Below are 26978 nucleotides of genomic sequence, written 5' to 3'. Positions count from 1 at the left end.
GGTCAAAGTGTGCGTTAAGAGCTCACACGGCAGCGTCATAGTCGTTGGCCGCTCCCGTGTTTGGAAGGTGAGTGAACAGCTTGTAAATCTCAGTCCCTCCAAAATGCAGTAACAGAGATCTTTTGACCTCATTGTCCTTTTCTCGGGTGGCTACAAAGTAATTATTTAGTTGTCCAACCCATACTGCCCACCTCGGTGCTGCTGTTGCAGGATCGATCAGCTCGCTAAATGGCGGCAGTGCTTGGATTTGGGAGTGTGATGATGGCAGCGCTGGTGGCCCTGCTGGTTGCACTGGTTGCGCTGCCTGTTGTTGACCTCCCACTGCAGCGTTTGGCGGGTTTGTTATTGTGGGGTGGTTGCTGTTTGAGTGTTCTCTTTGTGCTATTTGCTGCCTGGGTCTGTGTCATATGATTGTTCTATGGTTCCACTATTGGTTTTGCCAGTACTTGTTTATTGATTTCACCCTTGGTTTTGCCAATGCTCTCTTTTTCTCTCTCTCTACCTCAGTGTGCCATGATTCACTTCTTTCTAGGGGCGCTCCCGGGCTGTCATGCACCTGTTCCTCATGTAAGCGCGGGGTTAATTCCTCTGCCCCTCCCGTCTGCTCTCTCGCGCGTTCACTCACGCTGGGCTTCTTTTCCTCTACCGGGCCTTGCTGCTTCTGCGCATGTGCGCCTCATTCATTCAGCCGTCGGGCCTTCTCGTGAACAGACCTGCTGCTGGCGTTCACGTCTCTTTGCCGCTTGCCGTGCCGGTGTTCCCACGCAGCTCCTGCCTCACGCTGCTCACCGGTACGGTCGATGATGTCGCTGAGCACTTCACCTTGGGCGGTGATTACGATGACGGTCGCCTCACTTTGCGCAAACCCTTCGTCTGCTGCGATGCCTCCTCCAACTTTCCGGTATTGTTCTTTTGCTTCTTCGGGCCGTTCATCAAAGGTCCCACCTTTCGTCGCCAGTGTAGGGAATCGCAAGCTGGGCAATACACAGGGACAGTGAAACACTCACACGTATACTGTAGTGGGCTAGTCGGACCGGAAGTCCCGAGCGACCCCGGCCCATTCATTTATAGCCTTCTGGCCATGCCTGGCCTGAAGGTGATACAGTAGTGCACGTGTTTCCGGGCTGAGCCAGGATCTGTGGGAAACCACTAGAGCGCTACACCAGGTGAGATGTATCTCACTTAAAGGTGTTTTCCTGATCCACACTTAACAAATACTGAAAGGTACTCAGAGATCACTGGAGTTCCCAGTGTTAAGAGAAATAAATTCTGAACTTAGGTTAAAAAAAAGTCTAGAAACAGGCAAAATGGTAGCAGACTATTTAAGCCCACAAAATAGCAGGCAAAGGGAGCTTTGAAAGAAATTAAATTCACCCAAGTGAACCTAAGTGAAAAACCAAACTAATACAAACGTGTAATGCATAGGAATCCACTCACTGCTGTATTAAATACTAAAAGATCATTTACCACTTGGAACAGATTCCTCCATTTTGGTTTGAACTGCAAAATAATGTCTGAAAGTAAAAAAAACCTTCCCCTATGAAAAAAACTGAAGTGGGTCCAAGTCAGAAGGCAAGCTGGCAATTCCATGGCATGTGGGCCACCACATGTGCAACGTGACGCACAGCTCCAAACATTCTTATGCCCGACTTGGCTTCTACCGCCCACGTTGGAGCTCAAAAGGAGCATGAGCAGCTGTGCAGGGCAATGTAAGTAAACTCCTAACACTTCCATCACTTTGTGGCCAGTAAACTGAATACCATTCAATGTGCTAAAGATAACTCTGGCTGTTCCCCATTGGTAAATGAAGTGGGGGGATCGAGAGCTGGATGGATATGATAACAGCCATTTTTGGCAGACGCCACATAGCACTGCCCACCTCTAAAGGTATCACAAATACTTTTGGAGCTCTATCCTTACAAAGCACTTATGTGTGTGTGGTGTGAAAGCTACCTGGGATGTGGTGCTGAGATACAAGGTAGTCTGTTGTTAGCTGGTTTTCTTGGGCATCTTGGATTAGAGAATGTTCTTCATCTATGCTGGTATGTACAGCCAGGGAAGCTGTGTTATATTGATGGTTAGTAGTAAATGTGCATTAAATGGAACTAATAAGGGCTGCTGGAGGGCTTTTAGTGGAGAAAAAAGCATGCCTCAGAGACTGGTGACAAGAGCACTGCCCCACAGTATATCAGAGGATGAGGGCTTCGATGGGAAAGAGAAAGTTTCTTTGCAGTGAGAATAGTTTTGTTTTGTGGAGATGGCTCTGTTGGCGTTTTTCAGTCATTTTTAATTTATTTTCTTACATGGTACGTGGAAGAATTACTGTAATTAGAATCTAAGCAAGGGGGGTATTGCACTGAGTGTAGTAGGGGAAAATATCTATGTGGCAGCAACAAGCTGCTATTAACCTTACGGGTGTATTGCCCAGTCGACAGTATGCTGGCTTCGGACCACTTTCCGGCACATAGACTTATTCCTTCTTTGAAGCATGGGCAGGACCACTGGAATTATACACTAGTGTGGCAATTTTCAAATGATTATAGATATGCTGCATTTGCCACTAATCCATCATTGGCTGCATAATCTGCATAATCTAACAAAAAAACTATTTCTAGCTCAAATGTTTCAAACGTTACTAAAAATGCAGTAAAACGTGTTGCAGTGCAGTGGAAGGCCCTTTGCAAAGGTTGACTGGTTACATTTGTGTTGCTTATTGATATATGTGGGTCTTAAACTTGTACTAACAAGGTGCAACCAATGCCCAGACAATGTTAACAGGTTAGAAAATGACAAAATAATGAAGTAATACTATCACAAAATGTGTAAATGAATAAACAAGCACGGCTGACCATGGTTTAGCACCTCAGTTCCTAGATTGAAAAAGATATTTAGAAAGTCTGTGCAACTACTTCCAGAGTTTGCCACACTTCCATTCCACTGGAAACCAGATAGATAAATTCGTAGAGAGAAGGAAGGGGCACCAGAACAGGGTCAATCGCCTCCAAATGTATCCAGAGAAATCCTCTATTGTAGTATTATTTAAAATTGGACATCAGCCAATTTTAACTAATACTACAGTAAAGGATATTCTCTTGATACATTTGGAGCCCATTGACTCTGTTCTGGTGCACCTTCCTTCTCTCTACTATCACACAACGTGCCCCATTGTGCCGCATAATTTGCCTTTTCTTGACTCATAATTTACTCAACCCTGCTGCATAATTTGGCCCTCTCCTCACACATAATTTCAGTGGCCCTAAGTATGGGTAACAAACCTGAATCGAGCCCTAGAGTCTCACCACTGATAAGCACAACCGTTGTTGTGGGTGGGTTGAACTTCTGAAAGAGAGAGGACATCCTGGTTTGGTTTGTCTCTTGACACTTCTCAGGTGCTTGGTGTTGGTAGGTAACCCTGGCTCTTAAGTAGAATGGTGTGCTGAATCCGCAGCAGTAACCTGATGTGGTAAATGCGCTGCCACTAGCTTCCCAATATATAGTTAATAAGTTCAGGGATGCAAAATAAGGTCCTTTTGAGTTACAGTTTGTTTGATGTGTGTATTGGTGAAGAGATAAAAGTGTCTTCCTAATAAAGCAATACTTCAAGGGAATCAATACAAAGCCTGGACACCATGGCTATGAGTTTGGAGCCTTTGAATTGAATCCCCTGGCGTGTCCCACCAGAGACAGATGAACAGTGCATGAAAACACTTAAGCCCAGTCGTGTAAGTGCTCACACTTTTCAGATAAAATGTTGCCACTTTGTTCTGCTTGCTGGTGTCTAAACATTTGCTTTTGAGGTTTAGGCCCCTGATACCACAAGCCCCCAACCATACGACATGTCTTGCACCTATGTTCAAGGCCCTGTGCTCCCTGCCTGACACTATCATTGGTTGGACCGGGGCGCAGCTTAATCAGAAAGACTGGAGGGGTGTGAGTTTCAGAGTTTCTAAGAATCACGCTGGCATGTAAAGTCAAAATGCATTATACGACAAACAGAGCGCATGAGAAGGGATAAAGGGGCAGTGGGAAGGGAGACAAGTGGTAATTGTGAAAGATAGTAAGTGAGAGAAAACACAATGGGCCAGATGTAGGACCTGCCAATTTGCGACTCGCAAATTGCGTCACATTTGCGACTCACAAATTGGGATGCACAACAGTGTCAGAGACACTGTTTGCGATTCCCAATGGGGTGGCAAATTGGATGCCTCATGCATTTTAATGAGGCATCCAATGGGAATGGTTCGCACTCCCAGGGATGCTGGCCTGCTGGGGTCAGCAGACCACCACGTCTGGGACTGCTTTTAAATAAAGCTGTTTTATTTTTTTTAATACAGCCCATTTTCCTTAACCCCTTCGGTGCTTAGGCCTGCCCTCGGCCATCACACGTCACGTAGGGCGTGTGCTAAGGACAGCCAGGGGCCGACCAAACCCCGCCCGACAAATTAATTCTCCCGCACAGCGGGAGAATTATCGCAGCGCGCAAGGGTTTAAAGGAAAACGGTATGCATTTAAATAAAATTAAACTTTTCTGTTTCATTTTTTAAAAGCAGGCAGTGGTCCCTGGGACCACTGCCTGTCCTCCAAAAATATTTTGAGAGCCACTCACAAAGGAGAAGGGGTCTTCTTGCAACCCCTTCTTGTTTGCGAGTGGTTTACCACCCTTCTGTGCAGGGTGGGGAAACTGCGACTGTGTTACGACCACAATTGCAGTCGCAAAACATAGCTTAAGGAGTCGCTAACGGAAAGGTACACCCCTGGAACGCCCCTTCCTAATAGCTAGTCGCTAATCCTATTTTGCGAGTCACAAAATAGGATTAATACATAGGCCACAGGTTTTTTGAGGGCGCAAACGAGTCTAAAACCAATTTGCGCCCGCAAAAAACCTTCGTACATCTGGCCCATAATTTGGTAAAATAACTACCAATTTTAAAGACATTCAAAGCGGAGAGGAACAGAGTATGTGAGTTCTATCTGTGTTTCTGTAAAATAAAATCCTTATGAAATCCGACAGACACCTCACCCTACCCGGTTGAAAGACCCTGTACACAACTATTTTCCAGAAAATACATTTAATAGGGGTGTGTAAGTTACACAGTGTACCACCTCACACACTCCCCATGAAGCTACGCCCAGGGTTTGACTACTTGCCCTCAGCCCTCGTAAACTTCACAGCATTGTAATCCCTGTCTCTAAACTCCAGGATTTTGCCCCACCTCCTTCATTTCTCTACACATATGCTCTCCACCGTACTTATCTTTTGTATTCTGCCCCGCCCCTGTACTCCCTTCTTGTACACTTATTACATCGGTACCCCTCTCTACGCCACTATTCTGTGACTCATCATTACACCGCCTTGTCCCTCGCTGCCCTTTTTTTCTGCCCACTCGTCTGCTCCTACCATCCTAACCCCCGCCCTCCCTGCGTCTCCTTACTTTCAAATATAAGTCTTTCCTGCCCTGTCCACCATCAACCTACATACCCTGCCCCTCTTCTCTGTGCCCTCTGCTCAATACCGCTGCACGTCCGTTTTCTGTAAATAAAATCTCCCTTGCCTATGCACCACGACCCTGTTCTTTCTGCCCCTGCCTTGACTCTATCTAACGCCCCCCCCCCCGCCACCTCTCCCTCCCCATACGCACCCTTCCCCCACCCCAGCCGTGAGTCAGAGTTGAAGCCGGGACTGGTGCGCACAGCTGGAGAGGGCCGGCCGGAGAGGTGTGGGCAGGGCGGGCCCAGACGTCCCGGGGGCGGGCTCAGATCTCTGCACTCTCCCTCGGTATTAAAGCCCCATCGACGGCTCCCCACTCACTCGACTGCTGCCGCCGCCCCTGTCTGCTGTCTGCTCAGGTAAAAACCGCGCTGCCTCCCCTCCCTGGAGCTTGTGGGCATCTCTAAGCGCATAGAAGCCGCGTTTAGAATCTGTAGCCACTCGTACTCGCTGCATGCCCACTGCAAGCCACTTCTGATCTTTGCCACCAGGGGGGTTCTAGGACAGTAGTGCACGAGGGTACTTGAGTCTAACACTGCATGCCACCTGCAGCCCCCCTCTGCCCCTGTCGCTACGGGGCCTCTCGACCATTACACGAGAGTACTTGCGCCGGTCTCTCCGCAGCCCACCCGCGCCGCCAGGGGGCCTCTCTGATGTGGCAGTCAGGGGCTCCTCCTGTTTCGCTGCAGGGCAAACCCACAGCGAGCCATCCTCGCCCCTGGCTGGGAAGGGGTGGGGTGGGGTGAGGCTTGGATCGTTGGCTCGGATGAGTGTGCCCTTCCGCTGCAGCCCGCCCTGCCACCTCCTGGTCTGCACCCCACCTCGCAGAGGACACCGTTCCCCCATGAACTCTTTCCTGCTTACTTTGTGTTCGCTTATTACGAATGTGTACTTGGATGAAGGCACCTTTTATTCTGTACATTGATGCAGACCGCACACGTCCTCCACCTCAAACCTGCTCTGCCCTCCTAGTGCGCACCGTCATCTCACAGAAATACACTGCACTCCCTCTTGTATACTGCACGGCTCGTCCCTACGTAAATTCTGCTCCCCCACGTACACTCTGGATGAATTAATGAATGAATGATGAGACATGCAAACAGGGAACCTGTCGGAGCGAATTAACTTTGTGTAGTGTTTATCGGTTTGCACTAACCCTTGCAACAGTGACGTGGACGGTGACACAGCTCGTTTTCACTTTGGCCTTTCCTTGTCCCCTACGGACCAATCTCTTTGCGAATGAGACATTGATGGCGGTGGGGCGCAGGGTATTCTTAGTGGCTAAGTGCATGTTTTACGTGACCCCAAAATATTCACTCTTTTAATTAATTTGAACTGAAAGTTTAACTTTGACCAGCATTTTAAGACATGGAATATCATACTGACTGGTAGCGGGCATGGAGTGCTGTAGAGGCAAGGGGCCGGGCACGGAGTGCTGGACCAGGGAGTGGCAGTGGAGTGCTATGCCAGGGAGGGGCCGGGCATGGAGTGCTGTGCCAGGGAGGGGCCTAGCATGGAGTGCTGTGCCAGGGAGTGGCAGTGGAGTGCTGTACCAGGGAGGGGCCTAGCATGGAGTGCTGTGCCAGGGAGGGGCTGGGCATGGAGTGCTGTGCCAGGGAGGGGCCGGGCATGGAGTGCTGTGCCAGGGAGTGGCAGTGAAGTACTGTGCCAGGGAGGGGCCGGCATGGAGTGCTGTGCCAGGGAGGGGCCGGGCATGGAGTGCTGTGCCAGGGAGGGGCTGGGCATGGAGTGCTGTGCCATGCAGGGGCCGGCATGGAGTGCTGTGCCAAGGAGGGACCGGGCATAGAGTGCTGTGCCAAAGAGGGGCTGGGCATGGAGTGCTGTGCCAGGGAGGGGCCGGCATGGAGTGCTGTGCCAGGGAGGGGCCGGGCATGGAGTGCTGTGCCAGGGAGGGGCCGGGCATGGAGTGCTGTGCCAGGGAGGGGCCGGCATGGAGTGCTATGCCAAGGAGGGACCGGGCATAGAGTGCTGTGCCAAAGAGGGGCGGGCATGGAGTGCTGTGCCAAGGAGGGGCCGGGCAGGGAGTGCTGTGCCACAGAGGGGCTGGGCATGGAGTGCTGTGCCAGGGAGGGACCGGCATGGAGTGCTGTGCCAGGGAGGGGCCGGGCATGGAGTGCTGTGCCAAGGAGGGACCGGGCATGGAGTGCTGTGCCAGGGAGGGACCGGGCATGGAGTGCTGTGCCAGTGAGGGGCCGGGCATGGAGTGCTGTGCCAGTGAGGGGCCGGGCATGGAGTGCTGTGCCAGGGAGGGGCCGGCATGGAGTGCTGTGCCAGTGAGGGGCCGGGCATGGAGTGCTGTGCCAGGGAGGGGCCGGCATGGAGTGCTGTGCCAGTGAGGGGCCGGGCATGGAGTGCTGTGCCAGGGAGGGGCCGGCATGGAGTGCTGTGCCAGGGAGGGGCCGGCATGGAGTGCTGTGCCAGGGAGGGGCCGGCATGGAGTGCTGTGCCAGGGAGGGGCCGGCATGGAGTGCTGTGCCAGGGAGGGACCGGGCATGGAGTGCTGTGCCAGTGAGGGGCCGGGCATGGAGTGCTGTGCCAGTGAGGGGCCGGGCATGGAGTGCTGTGCCAGGGAGGGGCCGGCATGGAGTGCTGTGCCAGTGAGGGGCCGGGCATGGAGTGCTGTGCCAGGGAGGGGCCGGCATGGAGTGCTGTGCCAGTGAGGGGCCGGGCATGGAGTGCTGTGCCAGGGAGGGGCCGGCATGGAGTGCTGTGCCAGGGAGGGGCCGGCATGGAGTGCTGTGCCAGGGAGGGGCCGGCATGGAGTGCTGTGCCAGGGAGGGGCCGGCATGGAGTGCTGTGCCAGGGAGGGGCCGGCATGGAGTGCTGTGCCATAAAGGCCGTTGGGTGCTGCGCGGATGGCGCGGTGCATAGAGCGCTGGGCGAGAGAGGGGCAGGGCACGGAGTTCTGGGCCAAAGAAAGGCAGGGCAGAGATGGGGCCGTGGGGGAGTAGTGTGCTTGCCCACGGATGGGCAGGGCACAGAGGCTTGACCAAGGAGTGGCAGGGGGTGGACTGATTGAGGGGACAGGTGTAGGGCATGAAAAGCTCGGCCAGGGAAGGACATGGGGTGCTGGACCTGCCATGGAGAGCGCATGGCTAAGATGGCTTGCTGGACCAAGGGCATGGAGTGCTGGGCGGGGGCTGGGGGCACAGAGCACGACCAGCTTGTATCCCGAGGAGCACGAGCCGCGGGCCCGGGCACCGCAGACAGAGCGATGAAAGGTGGAACAAAGAGCGGCGGGCACGCAGCGCTCTGCGGGGGAGGAGAGGGCGGAGTCCAGGGGGTGCTGCCTGGAGAGGGCAAGGACACCGAGTGCTGTCCTTCCAGTGGAGGCCAGATATAAAATCCAGACACTGGGTATGGCCGGTCTTGGGGCGCTAAACACGGAGGGGCAGAACCTAAACCAAGAAGGGGCAACCACGGAGTGATTGATCGGGGGAAGCGGAGGTCAGTGTCGTGTGGGAATGTGGCACTCTTGCCCGCACCTGACCAGCCCTCCAGGGGTGACTGTGTACGGTATTGGCAATGACGAGGATGGACTCTGGGTGTGCCCCGCAGTGACGTGCAAAGGACAGGCCGCACGGAGGCCAGATGCATCTTGTGGTGGGAGCCGAGGCCGAGAATTATTTATGCAGCCTGTGGGTATAACAGCTATTGACAAAGCCAATAGGCCCGGCAGTGCCGGTCAACTAATTGGCTTTGTCAGTACTTTTTTTCGGCCACAGTTTTTTTTACAAAACGTTACTTTTGGAGAAGCTGTTCGGCTAATCAAAAAAAAATGCTTAAAGCAAAAATATTTGTGTCTCAAAATTCACACATTCCATAGTAGGCCTTGGCACTCTATGGTGGTACGTTGAGTGTGGACGCGCTCAGTGTGGAAGGAAGAAATGCCATCACTCCAGTGAAGAGGGCCAATGGCTGAAGAGGCCGACCCACTGCTCCGAGCTGTAGCCCGCAGTGTGAGTTAGAACAATGCAGTGACATACTCATCGACCAGTGGATGAAGAGGGCTCACATCGGAGAGATCAGCTAAGTGAGTGAAGGCATTCCGGAAGATCCCTACTCCGGGCAGCGGGATGGCGGGAGTGTGGAGAGGACAATGTCTGGACAGTACAAAGACAGTCTTTGTCGAGGCCTTGTATTCATTTTTAGCATCAAGCCATTCCAAAAGCGAGAGAACAATCTCGGCATAGGATGGGTGCAGTCGAGTCATTGACGCAGTGGGCCGGTGGCATTGTGAAGTAGTCGATTGTAGTATTGTAAACCTACAGGGGGCAGGGAGTGCATCTTGTGTGGAGGGATTAAACGCAGTTTGCTGGGCGTGGCAGCGGGCGTGGGGGGAGGGGAAGGGCCCTTTTACTCGCGTGGCTCCGTGTGGCTCCCTCGCGCCCCGCATTGTTGGGCAATGATCACTTTGTCCGGATCGGGTGGGGCCACGCGGCCTTATCTGACCAAAGTGCACTGCGCCCGGCGAACCTTGACGGGAACGCAGGCCGCACAATGGGACATTGTACCACAGCCGCCTCCCGTCTCTCAAGACCTCACAAGAGTTACAAGCCTGGGCGCGGCTTTTTGTCCCAAAGTCCTAACACGCCTTCCCGACTGACTCGAAGGCTGCTTAGTTGTTGACTGTCACCCCAACGCAGCCTCAGTGGGTGCTTTCCAGAAACATTCATATAGCCATCCGCTTACGGCCAAATATTATATCTTTTCGAAAGAAATAACTGAACTCAAATGAGAAAATTACTTATTTTCCAAACAATCTTTAAGCAGTTTGATCTAACGAGTAATCAATTCCTAATGATAGCTTGCAAATGCTTTGATTCACTATATTTCGACATTGAACCCCCATTGGCTTAGAACCTCCATCTCTTCTAACCGTTGGTGAAACTATTTAGCATGAGATAAACTCTGAAATGAATGTTCCACATGTTCCTTGTAGACACTAGTCCTTCCTTACAAAGAGGACCCTGAGATCTGCCATTATAGCTGCAGGAATATGTGTTTGTGTCCTGTGCAACAAAGCACTGAGACATCCCAAGAGGGTACTGGCTGGAGTATCAAAAGCTTTTACCTTCTTCAGGAGTATACGTTTTTTTGCTGCAAAATCAGCTCTAGGAATAAAAATGCAGGGCTCTCTCAGGAGGACAGGTCTGCAATCCAAGTGCAAACTGTGCCCATGCTAGTCTTAAGAAAGGGACGCGGCCACCATTAAAGGAAAAGCATGGAATAGGGCGCTTTTACCAAAAAAAAGCATTTGTTTGACAAACAAACGTGTTTTTTTTTATACATGCACCCCATTTCACGCTTTCAGTTTAATAGCAGCCGCACACCTTTCTTTAGACAACCCGCATTTAAAGAAAGGGGCGTGGCTGCCATTAAAATGAAAGCACGGAATTTGGCGCTTTAAAACCAAAAAGTTAAGAAATAAGAAGAAGATGTAGCCACATTTTGCGCCGCCAACAGCACAGCCTTTTATATCAGCTGAGACGAGCCGTTCTATGGAAAACAAAAAAGAAAGTGTTGCTAGAGAGCGTGTCCTGCCTGCAACAACAGGCATGAGAAAACCATTTAACCAAATAGTGCCCGGGGGATCTAATTAAAGCCTACTGAGTAATAACACATGTAACAGGGGGTGTCGTTATGGGAGGTTACAAGATGAGACAACCCAGTACTAAGGGTGGACTACTAAGCTTACTGACCAATGAAAAGCGACAGTTTACAAAGGACAGTGACCGGAACCAATTACGATGATGGGTGGAAAGTGGGCGGAGTTTCAAAATCCATACCTGAATAAAGCATGTCTCAAAGAGACAGCACAAGCGCTGTCTAGGTGAGACCTAAACATGTGACATCACTGTTTGAATTTCAATCACTGTGTATCATTTTCCTGTACTATCGCTCCCTACCGGAGAATGGTCTGAATATCTAAGACTAATAGTTGTCCATGAGTGTGTTTACACCATTACCACTGTGCCCTCAATGAATCTTTGAGAATAAAAACTGCATGAGTGCCCAAAATCACCCTCAAGATCTATTCTGGGTGGCTGTCTTCAGAAACCGGGCCGCCCCATATACCAGTGGTCTCCAAACTTTTTAATGCTGCAGTGCATAGCATTAAAAAGTGGGGGGAAAATCATCAGCCCCCCTCAGACGTTTTCACTATTGTTTTATTAAATTGGCAATGTTTAAATATGTCTACACATATTTAAACATTGCAGTTATGTTGTTACTGTTTTAAAATGCAATCAAGTACATGATTGCCAAACATACTGATCTGGTCAGGCAGGCCATACCAACACATACAAGTATCCCCAGTGTGAGTATTAGAAGTGGGGGTGGGGGGTTTGAAGAATATTTGGAGTCCCTTACCTTTTGACACCTTCTCCCAGCTAAGATATAAATAGCAAAAGATGTTAGTGATGGCCCATTTCAGAGCAGGCTTCGTGCCGCTCCTTTTTTTCTAGCTTAAAACAAAGCACTGTTCCTAGTACAATGCTTCTTTTGGCCAGAGCCTGCGTCCCACCCCCCTGGAATCACTTGAGGCCCCACTAGGGGGGCCCGCCCCCCCCAGTTTGAAGAACCGTGCCCTAGACCCATCTTCCCTATATCGTAGGTGATGTGCCCTGCAGAGCATTAAGCCATCAGCGTTGGTGCCCTGACCCCAGGGGCTTGTGGACCCTCCACAGCCCATACCTGGGAATTTCTAATGGAACAGTACCTGATCTTTTCTGGTCTGAAAAGATAATACATCATCCTGTCCATCAGCAAGACCCGATAACCTTTAGGCCATAAAACACAACCAAAAAATAACCTCAGATTCTTAACTAAACAGCACAATACACAAAGTTCTGGGGTAAAACCCTTAAAAAACATTTCTCTCATCATCCGACTAAAATTGGGGATGGGTAGGTGAGAGATGCAGTAGATGTCGCTGGCGTCTGCATTGCTAGGCTGTTACTGGTGGGTTACGGCCTGGACGCAGCAGCCACTGGAGCTATGATCAAAATGTTCCTGATCTGGGTGTTTATATCTTCATGATACACACAACTTGGACAGTGGAACAACAAAGAGCACTTGTGGCACCAATCACAAAAGGAATTCTTGCCAATGAAATCAGAATCTCAAACTATCTTGTATGCAAGCTTCTAAAAGTGCCCCCTGTCTAAAGGCACCCCCCTTTTTTACCACATGGGCAATTGTACAAAAGAACTAGATCAGAGCTGCACCACTTCAGAATGCACAAGTCCATACAAATAGTTATTGCTCAATCATGCGCGACTTGGAACAATTTCTTCTTTATTATTTCTTACTTTATAATGCAAAACAGCCAACGCGTTTCGTCCTGTAATGCAGGACGTCATCAGGGCATTCCGCAATATAAATCAACCAGATGAAACAATCCAAATGATATTAGGCTTATAAGCTGATCACGGAATAAACAGAAACAGCAATCTCAATTTGTATTTCAATGAGTAGATCCGAATTAGGGGTCAAAGCGTATTCCAATAAATCTCCAAATACCGAGGATCGTGACTGAGTCAGTAGATTAACATGATATGGTAACCACAGATATATAATGGAAACACTGGTGCATCAGAACCAGCATATCTTTTATGAGACCGCTCCTAATATATGTAGCTGCACTTTAACACAGCGATTACGCCCAGCTTCATGTCCAGCATGGTCTTCACGCCTGTAGTCTTCATGTAGCCGGCCCCAACAATGCTGCACACTGAACTCAATATCCGACAGGAGCGAATCCCACCCCTGTTTGTGGAACTCCACTCCCTTTCCTGAAGGAAGGAAGTGGTGTTGTATCAATGCCAGTGACTGTCTCATTGTGACCTGAGCAAGATGCTCCACATATTGGTGGCAGCATTCTGTACAGTACCAGATTAAACCCTTTGGAGGCCGTTAGGCAGTCATTTTTTATTCTACCAACCAACAATTTTATTAAATCAATTTTATTACACAAAACTAAACATTAACAATTATTAATGTTTTTAGACAAAAAAATGATTGGAAATAATTTAATAAGGCTTGATTGTAATTTTCTTTCAAGATCAAATCACTATTATTTTGATCCGTTGTAACGCGCCTCTAAAAGGAGTGGGGCGCACAGGCCGGACCCTACTGTGCCTGTGGGGTGGCCACAATGACCTCCCAGAGAGAAGAACATTCAGGCTGGTTCCCATAGGCACCTAGTGTGGCGATGCCTGCAAATTTGTGTCTTCTTGTTCTGTCAAAGCGCTGAACAGAGAATGTTTAACTTTCTTTTGTGCTGTAGCATAGCAATGGTCTATTACTAAACCTCCCACCAAGATGAACCCCACCCTCTTGGGCCAACTGACACCTTCATCCGCTTGCCATTTAAACACTTCCTCATTGCCGCTTATCTCATTGTAGCAGGTTCTTTTTCACCGCTGCTTTCTTCTCTTTTCACTATTTTCCCATCTTTTTTTCCCTCTCCTTTTCCTCCTTAATGTATTTCTTTATCTTCCTCTGGGTCAAACTCTGAAGTGGAAAACTAAGTACAGGTCCCCATGGCTGTAAGTGGGCCAGGTCCTGCTAGTGCTCAGAACTGGCAGTTCTAAAATGCAGGTGCTAAGACGGGTCCTTATCAGGCTCTTCCTTTTTGCCCTCACCATCAGGGTGAAAAAAAATCTTAACTCGGCAGCAGTGGTACCCACAACTGCCTTTGAAGCAACTCAAGGAGACACATTATGGTTCTTTCAGTCTCATCATTTCAGAACTGAAGCATTTCCAATATTATATACAATGAAGCCATAGTTATTGCTTATTTATCTTATGCAACTATCAACCACTGACAAATCCAATAGTCCTGCTTGTTGTAGGTGTAATGTTACTTGTTGTAGTATATATAAAAATGTAAAGACAGACGCAAGAAAATACCAGTCGGGTGGCACACTATGCTAACCACAGATTTTTAGCTTATGTGTTTTTTAAGCCATGCCCTTAATTACATCAGCAACGCCCCTTATAGAGACCTTAGCCTTCCCGGTACCCAAAAATGTGGTTCAGTGGGCCTCTCCTGCAACCACCAGCTCCAGACTACGCACGACCTCTAGGGCCAATGGCACTCTTTTTAAGCCACTGCCACTGCCAGAGCTCCCGTCATTCTCTTCAAGCTCCGCCCATTCATAATCTGCCAATCAGCCTAAGGTGAAAGAAAGTCATGTGAAGTAGCAGGGTTTGTCTTAGACTGCATGTCTTAGACCATGGGTGTTAAATATAGGTCTGGGTGCAAATCAGGTTTTCAGATTAACGAATGAGTAAATTTTTTATGTGGAAAGACTAAACATTTGGCATGGTTCTGCTAGCCAGGACCTGCTTTGGACACCTTGCCTCAGACCAATCACTGGAGAGTGCAGAGGCATTGCCTGGTCCTGGGGAACCCTTTGACTCATCAAACAAATGACAGTGACTACATTTGGAGGGAAGCCCGCTAATGCAACTCTGGCTTTCAGCTTGCTGTCGTCATGTCTGTTGCGCGTGTACACCATCGGCATTCCATGCGGCGCGTGCATTGCTCCAGTGCAATGTAACAAAAACAGAGGTCATGCTCTTTGGCAAAGCTAGTATCCTCTGGTCCCCTGACTGGTGGCCAATAGATCTCGGCTCAGTACCTGCATCCAAACCTCATGTAAAAAATCTTGGAGTGAAGTTGGACCAAAAGCTGACCCTGAAGGAACACACAAATTACATCGCAGGAATGTGTTTCCACACCATTGGCCTACTCAGGCGTGTCTTCCCATATCTCCCTGCCACCTGTAGAAAGACACTTGTACAGGCCTTGGTAACCAGTCGCCTGGACTACTGTAACGGCCTGCTGACATTGGCAAATGCAGATGCAGTAGGTCGTCTGCAGGTAGTCCAGAATACGGCAGCAAGATTGGTCATGGGTGCACCTGCCAGGACTCCCTCTAAGCCCTTGCTGAAAGAACTGCACTGGCTTCCCATACGGCAGCGCATCAACTTTAAAATCTGCTGCACGGTTCATAAATGCCTGTATGGAGCAAGTCCTAAATACCTATCTCAATCCCTGGAATTGTATCAGCCCAGCAGGTCTCTCCGCTCAAGCAACCAAGCTCTTCTAAAACCCCCTGTTACAAAGAAATCTAGACAAGGAGACCGAGCCTTCTCCTCTGTTGGCCCTGCCCTGTGGAACACACTTCCCATCGACCTAAGAACAACTACCAATTACCTGTCCTTTAGAAAGACATTAAAAACCCTTCTCTACCGAGAAGCATTTCTGTCCATATAACTTCCCAGGATGCTCTACCTGATAACTCTATAGCTGGCTAAGCGCGGAGATACCCTTACGGGATTGATTCCTGCGCTATAGAAGAAATTAAAATAAAAATAAAATAAATTAGTGCAGCGTGTACCGTGCATGGATGCGGTTGGATTCCAGGGGAGAGGCTCCTCTCCTCTCAAGTTATGAGGCAAACTCTGCCATCAGTGTGAGCAGGTCCGTGCACGCTGCCGAGAGTACTCCCAAGCTGGGTCTGCCAAGAGGGAGCAGCCAGGCCCGACACCAGGCGGCCGCGCCCACAGCAGGGAGCACACTGCGTTCGGTACATCCAGGGCTCGCGATGCGTGTGAGCAACGCCCTGTGCAGGCCTGTAAGAGCTGCAACATGTCAGCAAGCCGTGGAAGCGGGAACCAGGAACCACTCATGTACAATGAAGCTACCTCGTGTCCCCGCCCCTCCCACGCCCGTTCCTGTTAGAACCTTCAAGATGTGCCCAGATTACCAAGGACTGTTCTTTATGCAGGCCTCTCAGCAGTGCAGCTTAGGGGTGTGTCTGGCAGAACGAGACTGCGACTGATTGGGGGACGGGGTCGAGGGTGGAGTAACATCTGACTGCTGTGATGCTCGGTGGTGTATGTGGAAGTTCACATTCATTGGTAGTGGTGTATTAAATGCTCCTGACGCCCCAGGACAAGAAAGGAAATGACCCCTTTATTGTGGGTTGGGTAGTAAAATACAGATGTTTTCAGGGTTGGGTGAGACCCACAGAACTTTGAGCCCTGGTGCCACTGGGCCTGCTGCACCATTGATGGCTAGGCTTCTGTTTTTGGCCTTTGAGAATGTGCGCCCTCCATGGGGCTTTATGGGTGGCCATATATGCCTTTAATGAGCTCTGGTTTGGGGAACCCCATCCTCCAGGCGCAGTGTGAATGGAGGGCGGGGACATATGCCCACCCTGTGCACAGGAAGAATGCGCCCCCCACTAGGGTTTGGGATGGTATGGTCGGGCCTCTGTGTGCTCACGGATAGGAAGGGGCCGTTGTCTCCCCTGTTCTCTTGGTGAGAGTGGGACAGTCCACAGGTCTTGGGTTGTGGGCGACGGAGAGGAAGCAGTGTACCCTCCATTGGCGCCGGGAGCGGCCCGAGGAGTCAGCTGTCCTCTCTTCTCTGCCAGTTAATGACTGACTCCCCCTGAAGAGTTGTTTACTTTCCCTTTTTACCCGTGGCTAGGACTCGAGGGCTTGTTTTTCCTTTTTGAATGTCATAATTACAGGGAGTTAGTGCTGGTGTTGTCAACACTCCTTGTGGGTTTCGGGTGGCTCCGGCCCCCACCCCGGTGCTAGTATACAATTATACTCTGGTATATCCATCCAGAGGCTGACTGACCTCACTACGGGAAACCGAGAAAATGCGGGAGCGGTAGGTACAGGTGTTTCAGGGACACGGACACTTCTACGTCCCTCATTTCATCCAGTGGGTCAGCCCACCTCTGGTGTGAAGAGCACGTGAGTTAACATGAAATGGCACTGTCTGTCCAGAGATGAACCATCCACTCACGCACAGAGTTTGAGCACTCCTCCGTTGGAGCGTGACTAGAGTGAGTGATGACAGCCGCCATGCGCGCTGCTCCGGCGGATACATGGTACAGGGCTGTGGGCGTGGCCTGGTCTGCACATTCCTTCAGCAGCTCCTTTCAGTCCACGTGAGAGTGGAGGGAGGAACCTGTTGCAATCACGGCATAAGTGCAGAAACATACATTCCTGCATGTCTGGTATGCACAAGGGCTGCAAAGCATGTGCCCTGGCAGACAGCAGTCTGTGGGCCTTCACTCCTGCGTGACCCGCCTGCCTGATCAGCCGAAACTTCATGTCTGCAATTCATCCTTTATCAAAGTAAACGTAATCTCCTTTCAAGCCTTGCAGACACAGGAAGGGCTTAATGAATAAAATCAATGTAGGGTTCCAAGTTTTTCTCGGATCCTGACACTCTTTCGTAACTACCGGAGTTGCCAAATACCAAGGCTGGTTAGTCTTGTATCCGCCTCATGCCTCCTTCTTCCAACGCCTACACTGCCTGCCTCTTAATGACACTCCTACAGATTCTTATTAATCTCCGATTACTCACACTATCAGTATTTTTGTATCTTTCTTTTCCACAACTGTTCTCCGTCGCTTTTTGCCTCACTCTCCTGCTCTGGGTTGATGTCTGATGATGAAAAATCTATCCAGATCCCCAAAAATGAGTGCGGGAGCCTACCACCTACAAACACCGGCCCAAATTAAGAACTGCATGTCTATGCTATCAGCTGGGAGGGATGAACCCTGCTGGTCTGAAGGGGGAGCCAGTGCACGTTCAAGGCAACAGACCTATTACGAATGGTTAATGCTGCCATGGGCGGAGCTAGCGTCGTCCAGGCCATTGGCTCTCTGCTGATGTAAGAGACAGAGATGATTCACCCATGACTGAACTCCCCAAGCATTAGAAACGCAACCCATTGGCATTGCCCGTACTTACTTTTAGATTAAGTGATTTGCTCTGATCGAGAGAATGTTGAGGGCTGGGGAGACTCGAACCTGGTTCCCCAGTTCCCAAGTCAGCTGCTTTCACTTCCAGCCACACCCTCACCCTCTCGTTACTATTCGTAGCATGTGCTGGCTGCAGAAACAGAATGATTGGCTTTTTAAATATTTATTAATTTGGATGAGGAACACGTCCATTGCAGTATCATCCAGAGGACCATGGCCTTCAATTTTGGCGGTGAGCCATTCCTCCTCCTGTCAAACCCCCACACCATCTCACAAAAGTGGATCTGTATCTCACAAAGCACGGCTGGGGTTGAAAACACAAGTTTAGGGCTGGTTCTTGTTATCTGTATTTTACTGTGTCTCCTTTGAGACATTACTATTCTTATACATTGCCAACTTAAGTGCAGGGCCCTGCCTAGATCAGGTCACAGGCACGTAGCCCCGGCTCCACCCCTTTGTGACAGCCGTGACCCGAGGCGCCCCTTCCTGTCAGTCAGCAGGGTTGTCTGGGCGGCCACCACCACACAGCGTCTCAGAACTTTGTTCTTAAAAGGCATGTGGGGACCTGGCGTGTTGTCACGTCATACCTTCCTCGCGCCGGTGTCTGATGTCAGCATGACCGCTCCATTAGAGGCGCAGCCAGGGTCGGCGGTAGAGCTTTCCTCAGTACAATCCGCCCTCCAAGGCGGGCATTGGGTAGCACCCCTGTAAGGGAAAGGCCTTGTACATTCCTGTACAAGGCCTTTCCCTTACAGGGGTGCTACCCAATGCCCACCTCGCATTAGTCTGTGACCCAGCCAGGGGGCAGGGGCTGGCAGAGGTCTGAAAGGGTGCTGAACCAAACGAGTTATATTCTAGGCTAGTATCAACGCGCACCCCATTCTGCAGAGCGCCCGTTTTTCCTGCCTCCAGTCAGCGCTGTGCCCTGCTCCCTGGCACTTCTCATGCCCGCTGCACGCCACTAAACTAATGTTTACCCAACACCCTCCTACGGCGTCTATCTGCTGATACCATCTTATCTGTGAAGCAACAGGGCTCTCGGGCCTTGGCTCTGTCCTCCCCTGCTAATAAAGAGAGGTTGTCTAGGGCGGTTCCATTCTGCTCCCAGAACAGCTGTCATGCCTTCTTGCTGGCTTGTTAGTCTGTGTGGTTCTCCGGTGTGTTCGGGTGAACACGCCTCCCCCTCCCCCCGCCTCCCCCTACCCCTCCGAGGCTTCCCATCCTGTGCAGGGCGCGGCGCGGAACGGCCTGCGAGCCGCTCCCAGGTTGGAGAGTGTGGGAGACATTCCCTCTGATGAGCACGATGAACCTTGGCCCCTTCCCTGCAGATCACACGTGGGAGGACGCGGACCAGGCCTCCCTCCTGCTGGCGTGCAGTGAACGAGCCTCACCGCCCCTGCAGCCCCCCCCCCCCCCTCCAAGAACCACTCTGCCCCGCGGCATTCCTGAGAGGCAACGCCATGATCCCTCGCCCTTCCAACTATTCAAATCCTGGCAAACGCCTGCCTCCAGTTCAGAGGCTCGACGTTGGGACAGCAACACCTGCCACGCCCCCCACTCTCCCAAACCAAAAATGATAGTTCCTTTCTTGCAGGTTGAAAGTGCAGAACTTGTACATTCGGCGTCGCTTACTACACTCAGTGAAGCTAAACCCCTGATGATGTGTTCCCGGGTGTTTTCTTATGACTTCCCCACCCTAGGCCTGGTGCCTGTCTCTCTCTCAATTATCATTGTAGATTTCTATTAAGCTGCCTCTTCATTGCAGCTGAGCACCATTCAGGGATCAGCAGCATAGAACAGATATCTCATATACCCGAAGAACCATTCACTAAATTTCATACATTTAATTTTCTAAAGCTAGTCCTGAAGCCTTGGCAGACCTCCAAACTATTGCTGGTCTCCGACATTTGCAAATTTGATGGAAAAATGTAACTCCCTTTCCCTGTGGGTGGACCTACGGTGACACAGCGCTGTACAGCCCATGGCTTGTGTAGTGGGAGAGGTGTGGCGCCGTGGCCAGGGCGACTGATGCTGGAATATGGGGACCACGGTTCGATCCCCGGCTCCTGCGGCAGGTTAGCCCAGCACCATGTGACTCTGGGCAATAGCTCGCTTAATCTTCCCGACGGCCCCCAGCGCCTAGAGACCCTTACGGGTGATTGTGCGCTTTACAAATGTGGACTTTACTTTACTTTAGAACTGTGAGCTAACCTTTTTAAGGGGTGGGGGGTTAGCATTGTTATCAAGTTTGGCTTCTCTTCATGCTCAGTAGGCCTGATCCTTGGCACCATTTTACTCATGGATATGACCAGCCAATGAAACTTTCTTCCATGTGGCGAAGCATGAGACGGTCAGTGAGCTCTGAGGTGTGGATCAGAAGTGACTGGATTGTTGATAGGTGGGTTGTGTGACCTGTTTTTTCACATTTTCTGTGGAGCCAGGAATGTCTATTAGGCCCAACTCTAGTGCCAGTGCTGGAGGAACACAACCCCAACAAGTCCTGCAGAGGAATTACCAAGTAGGCACGCTCTTGTTACCCAGGTGGCATCCCAACATTATCCCAACAGCACAAATACCTTACTCAGCGGGTATGTGCCAGCTCTGTCCAGCGGCTGATAAAACCACCTATTAAAATTCAAAGACTTTGAGGCATATACTTGTCATTGAAAGAAAGTATGTTCAGCCACAGTAGTATGGTTGGTGGCAGGAGTGAACCCCTGAAGATTTAGAATATCGGGGTGAGTACTTTGTTCGAGTGCTCCCCGAATCCAGAAGAAACTGCATAACGTGGGTCTGATGTCCATCTGTCCACCCACAGTGCCAGGCACGGAGATGGTGAAAGACTGTTGCTCCTGCCCAAGGCTTGTGCCTCATCAGCCCTCTCGCTGGCGCAGCCAGGACCCATCACTACAGTGGAGGGAACACTGAAGGGCCACTCCAGTTAGGGGATCAGGGCTGGCTGCCTACTCCCATGAGGCACCACGGCTCCTGTAGGGTATTTTAGGCCTGCAGGTCGGAACCAATTACTACTTTTGATGGGCAGTGGGGTGCTGCAAGCTACTGCCACTGGTACAGACCGCCGTCTCACTTCTTTTCCGGGTTCTCGTGAATTCTCCAGTCCCCACTGGGTGTGGCAACGGAGGAGGCATTGCTGGCTGGGACTGGGAACAGGAACAGATTCCCGGCCCTCAGTGGATAAGGCTGGGCGCCACATCACGCCAGTAGCAAACAAAGACGCCTTTCTATTTCCACGGGCCTGTCTTGGTTCGTTTAAAGAACGCATTTACAGACTCTTGGCTTTAAAAGTCACAGGAGCTCGTTTGTACAGAGCTTTGAGTTGCGACTGTCGGCACATGGATGCTTCAGCCGGCAGAAGGGTTAAAGCTCTCCCGTCTCTTCTTCCGGGATGCCTTGTTCATTGATTTTTATAGTGAGAGCTGAGATCAATACCACTAGAGCCATGGCCCGTGTGCCGACTACCTGGCTCCCACCCCCCGGACTCACTGTCTCTGGGAATGGTATCTTCCATGCCAGCTGAATGAACCGACGCCGAGGACTCTTGCTAGAAGGAGCGATGCAAGGGGAGGGGGGAGGGTTATCTCAAATGATTTTGTCCCCTTCATTATCAGCTACGACAACCACCTCCTGCCCTACTCGCAGCAAGAAACTCACACGGTCACCTACTTTCCCATGCCGCAGGTGAAGGCGGCACAGCCCCAAGTCATGTAGGCACAGGTGCGCAACACCCATTGGGCTCGCCGGGCTTGACACTGGAATGCACTGGGCTGGGGGTTCGTGGAAAAAAAATGTATTCCATTTAAAAAAAAAGAGTCAAAAGCTATTCAGACACTCGAGTTTTATGTCAGCTGAAGTTATAATTCCAAATTCCACTACATAAGCTGCAGAGACGGAGGAAGGGAGACACACTGGTATAGTAAGGAGAGTCCGTGGGCAGAAAGAAAGTTATGGAAAGAGGAGAAAAAGGCAAGAGGAATGAGGGGGAAGAGAAGAGGGAGAAAGGAAAGAAAAGGAAGTGGTGAAAGTAAACAGGATGAGGCAAGAAAAAGAAATTAGAGGGAAAGCAGACGTGTGACCCTAAAAAGACCAGATGTAAAATGTATTAGGGAAAAGAGGGGAAGAAGATAAAAGTTAGAAAGGAGAGAGGCTTAATGGAAGCCAGTGTTTCATTCTAGTTTTCAAACTATAATGCCAGCTCTGTTCCAACTATCAGGGATAAATGAGCTGAGGATGGAACCGCCTTCCTCCCACAGTGAGATTATCTTTTATTAATTTTATCATATCATATTTCGCTTTTGTAGTGCTGCTGCCTGGCTGAGATCCTTCTCTCTTAAAGGGGCATCATCTGAAGAAAAAGTAACAGGCCTCCCTTCACCACTAACAGGCACCACCAGTAAGCATTACAGAATGCTCTTTCTTTGATGACTGTGATGTCTGCTTGGATAGTGATACCTATTGTGACTTCATTTGCTAGATCGCCCTTTAATGAATGGTCTTGGGTAGCACACATCGGTGGAAGAATCTGTAAGATGGCAACCTATCCTGCTAATCCTATGAAAGTAGTAAGCGTGTTAATTGCCCATTGTCACAAGTGACGCCTTCCAATCTTGGCTTTTTAGCCAAGACCAATTTGCTTCTGTGGATCCTAAAACACTAGAAAGCAAAGTACTGTTTGTCACAACAGCAGGACTTGATGAAGGTGTCACTGATGTCAAAGGGTCACTTGAAGATGTGAAGTACTGCGTCCCTGCTTTCCCATAATGCTTTGTTGCACTTAAACTGTACCACTAGCAAGTATTATGATCCGTGACCAGTTTTGAAGCCTGCAACTCTGCAGTGATTTCAAGAAGAACAATTCAAAGAACAAAAGGTCTAGGCTAGGTCTGGACATAGGGGCTTTGGTCTCTACTCTGTTTTAACTGAATTGGGCCTCCACTCAGCCCCCATGAGAAGCTACAACTCAACTCCTGCCATGGCTTCTTAGCTTAGTTCAGCCTGCCTCAACCTCAGATACAATGTCACACTACAGTACAGAAGAACATTGCCAACTGGGAACTGGGGAGGTCTGTGAGGTCCATATTGTTCTGTGAATAAAAATGGGGGTTAAATCATTTTCCTGTGTGTTTCTAACTGCTTCCTATGCACACATGAGGATTTTTGCTATTATTTGCTGATATCCTTTCAATTAGTTCGGGCTCCTCCTGTGAACCCCTTGGCTTCTATATTCTTGCATAATCAGCATTTGCTCTCTGTGGTTTGGAACAAAGCTGTAACATATCTAAGAGGAGGCTGAGGTGCAGGACCTCATATATCTAACAACTTTAACCTAAAGTCTAGTTTAACCCAGAATGTGGGCCAGATGTGGTTGATTTCATGTAGCTTCAAATATTGCCTTTGATGCACCAATATGGACCTACGTTCTTTGTGGAGGTCAGGAGTTTGGAAGAATGGGTTTAAATTTTGTTGCATGGCTTCCCCTTGTCTGGTTGCTTGATGGTGTTGATGGCACTTTTGCAATTATTTTTTGTATTGTATTGTAATTGCATTTATATAGCACTCACTACCCATAACTTGTCATCGAAGCACTTTTTCAGCAAGTAGCATGCCACTCCGGAACCCATAAATAATTAGTGGTAAATTAGTATAGTGAAAATTTGAAAGAAATTTGAGTGGTGTATATGTTAGTCAGTTATTTGGATTGAGAAGGATAGTGGAGGGATAGAAGAAGGAAAAAGGTTTGCATTTATATAGCGCTTGCTACCCTTGATGGGGTGTTAAAGCGCTTTTTTTGGCGAGTGGCACGTTACTTCGGAACCCAGAAAGGAATAGTGGTGAATTAGCATAATGAAAATATGAAAGTAAAGTGAGTGGTGAATATGTTAGTCAGATTATTTGGATTGAGAATGATATTGGAGGTATAGAGACTTAGGCACTTAACACTGTGTCTTCTTTCTTTTTCTTACTTTATCACAATTTGTGTTATCTGTTGGCAGTCGCTGAGGATGAGAACCTGATGATGCAGGCGAGTACCAGCCTGCAGACTCCCATGGTGCTACTCCCTTGAGGCACTGCAAATCGTTTTTCACTTTTTTTCCTTTCCTACTTATGTTTGGTCATTCCACACTGGGGGGTGGGATAGACCACGGGAGGCAGAGCTCACAGACGCAATTAGTATAATGAAATATGCAAGTCATTTTTAATAATTTGAGTGGTGGATATGTTAGTCAATTATTTGGATTGAGAAGGATACCGAAGGGGTAGAAGAGGTAAAAAGGTTTGCATTTATATAGCGCTAGCTACAACTGTTGAGGTGTTAATGTGCTTTTTCGGTGAGTAGCATGCTACTCCGGAACCCATAAAGGATTAGTGGTGAACTAGTATAGTGGAATAGGAAATGTATTTGAGTAGTGGACATGTTAGTCTGTTTTTTGGATTGAAAAAGGATAGTGGAAGGAGAAGGGAAGTAGTTTGAATTTTTTTTGTTTTGTTGTTGTTTTGTTGTTGCTTTACACTTCATTACGAGTAGTTATTCCCCAGTAATGAGGAACAACGTCCATATCTTGCTGCTTACTGCACCTAAATGCCATCATCTTCCGGGTTTCCCCTGATAGATATCAATAGGTTTGGCCTGGAAGCATTTATGAAGGGAACATGGTTTTCATTCCAAAACTAAGTCCAATAAGTGTGGTTCCAGGAGCTACCGCACATAGCAGAATTTAATGCAAACTTGTAAGGAAGGCAAAGACAAACTTACCTTGGGAAATTTTTCAGACAGCATAACATTGAAGTTTCTCAAAACTTTAGCAGCATAAAACAGGATTTCAAACATTCTAACTTAATGTAGGGCTGATATGTGGTATGCACTCCTTTTGTGTTGTAATTGTTCACGCAGTCCTCGGATAGATTATGCAGTGTGTGTGTTCTCCTTTGTACTGCCGGTCACCGGTGTATTCAACTGTGTAGTCTTAGACTGTGTCATGTATGTGCATATAACTTGCATGATCGAGGTAACTATTAGCAGCAATACTACGCGTCTCTTGGACCTTTTTCAAGTGCTCGCGTTTTTTTTCCCCAGCAAAGGGGGGCGGCAATCTGAGGGATAGCCCCGGGCGCCACAACCTCTAGCTACGCCTCACCTAAGCACTTGAGCATGGGGTGTGAAGTGCACAGCAGGGGGAAAGAGCTGGCCAGTGCAGGCGACGCTTTTCCTTTGTAAAGGAATTTCTGCTGGCATCATAGCCCAGGGTGTGCTGTCTGTGCACTTGTATAGATGTGTATTCCATACAAGTGCACAGACAGCAAACCCTGGGCTATGACGCCAGCAGGAATTAATTTACAAAGGAAAAGCGTCACCTGCACTGCCATCCCTTTGCCCCTGCTGTCCGTGCACTTGGATGGAATTCACATCCACTGCACTGCTCACTAGATGAATGGTGCTAGTGGGTAACTTTAGGGTTCAGGGTGGGTGTGGGTTTTAGGGTGTCAGGGGTGCAATTTGAGGGTTCAGGGTGGGTATGGGTTTTGGGGTGCCAGGGGGTAATTTTAGGGTTCAGCGTGGGTATGCGTTTTGGTGTACCAGGGGTAATTTTAGGGTTCAGGGCAGATGTGGGTTTTGAGGTGTTAGGGGGCAATTTTAGGGTTCAGGGTGGGTATGGGTTATGGGGTGCCAGGGGGAAATTATGGTTCGGTATGGGTTTTGGGGTGCCAGGGGTAATTTTAAGGTTCAGCGTGGGTATGGGTTTTGGGGTGCCACAGGGTTAATTTTAGTGTTCAGCGTGGGTATGTGTTTGGTGTGCCAGGGGTAATTTTAGGGTTCAGGGCAGGTGTGGGTTTTGGGGTGTCAGGGGGTTATTTTAGGGTTCAGGGTGGGTATGGGTTATTGGGTGCCAGGGGGGAATTTATGGTTCAGGGTGGGTATGGGTTATAGGGTGCCAGAGGGGAAATTATGGTTCAGCATGGGTATGGGTTTTGGGGTGCCAGGGGTCATTTTAAGGTTCAGGGTGGGTATGGGTTTTGGGGTGACAGGGGGCTATTTTAGGGTTCAGGGTGGGTATGGGTTATTGGGTGCCAGGGGGAAATGTATGGTTCAGGGTGGGTATGGGTTATGGGGTGCCAGAGGGGAAAATATTGTTCAGCATGGGTATGGGTTTTGGGGTGCCAGGGGTAATTTTAAGGTTCAGGGTGGGTACGGGTTTTGGGGGCCAAGGGTGTAATTTTAGGGATCAGCTCGGGTATGGGTTTTGGGGCTCCAGGGGGGTAATTTTAGGGTTTGGGGTGGGTATGGGTTTTGGGGTGCCAGGGACCTACACATATTGCCAAGTGCACAATGCTATGCGTACATGAAATGCAAAGTTTCCGAATGCCCCCCGACGTTTCAGGTATTAGAAATGTTTTTCAAGACTCCCTCGCCGCACCGATTTACCACGAGCCAGTACGCATACCTAACAGTAAAGCAGTCACGTCTGTTAACAGATGATTAATGGTAGTACTGCTACACACAGTCATGGGCACAATCCCCAAACTACCGACTTAGACTCTTACACGTAAACTTTTTACATCACATGTACTGCACCCCGGTTGGGTTGGACAAAATGGGGCTGGGAGACAACTCTAGATATGGCAGGTGCTCTGCTCTAGCTGCAGATTT

At 49.5% G+C, this 26978-nt stretch overlaps 1 protein-coding gene and 1 pseudogene across 1 annotated transcript in view; both read left to right on the top strand.

The window, feature by feature from the left end:
- Positions 1–228: 228 nt before the first annotated feature.
- Positions 229–26978, top strand: part of LOC144823603 (integrin beta-1-B-like) — a 33301-nt pseudogene continuing 6551 nt past the window's right edge.
- ANXA2 (annexin A2) overlaps positions 5769–26978 on the top strand; it is an 86088-nt gene continuing 64878 nt past the window's right edge. The window contains exon 1 of the mRNA XM_078680820.1: positions 5769–5847. The gene's annotated coding sequence lies outside the window, so the exon portion shown is untranslated. The remainder of the gene's footprint in view (positions 5848–26978) is intronic.

This window comes from Lissotriton helveticus, chromosome 3_1 (assembly GCF_964261635.1).
Source record: "Lissotriton helveticus chromosome 3_1, aLisHel1.1, whole genome shotgun sequence".
In the NCBI taxonomy this organism is placed as follows: Eukaryota; Metazoa; Chordata; class Amphibia; order Caudata; family Salamandridae; genus Lissotriton; species Lissotriton helveticus.
This window is presented reverse-complemented; position numbering and strand designations above follow the sequence as displayed.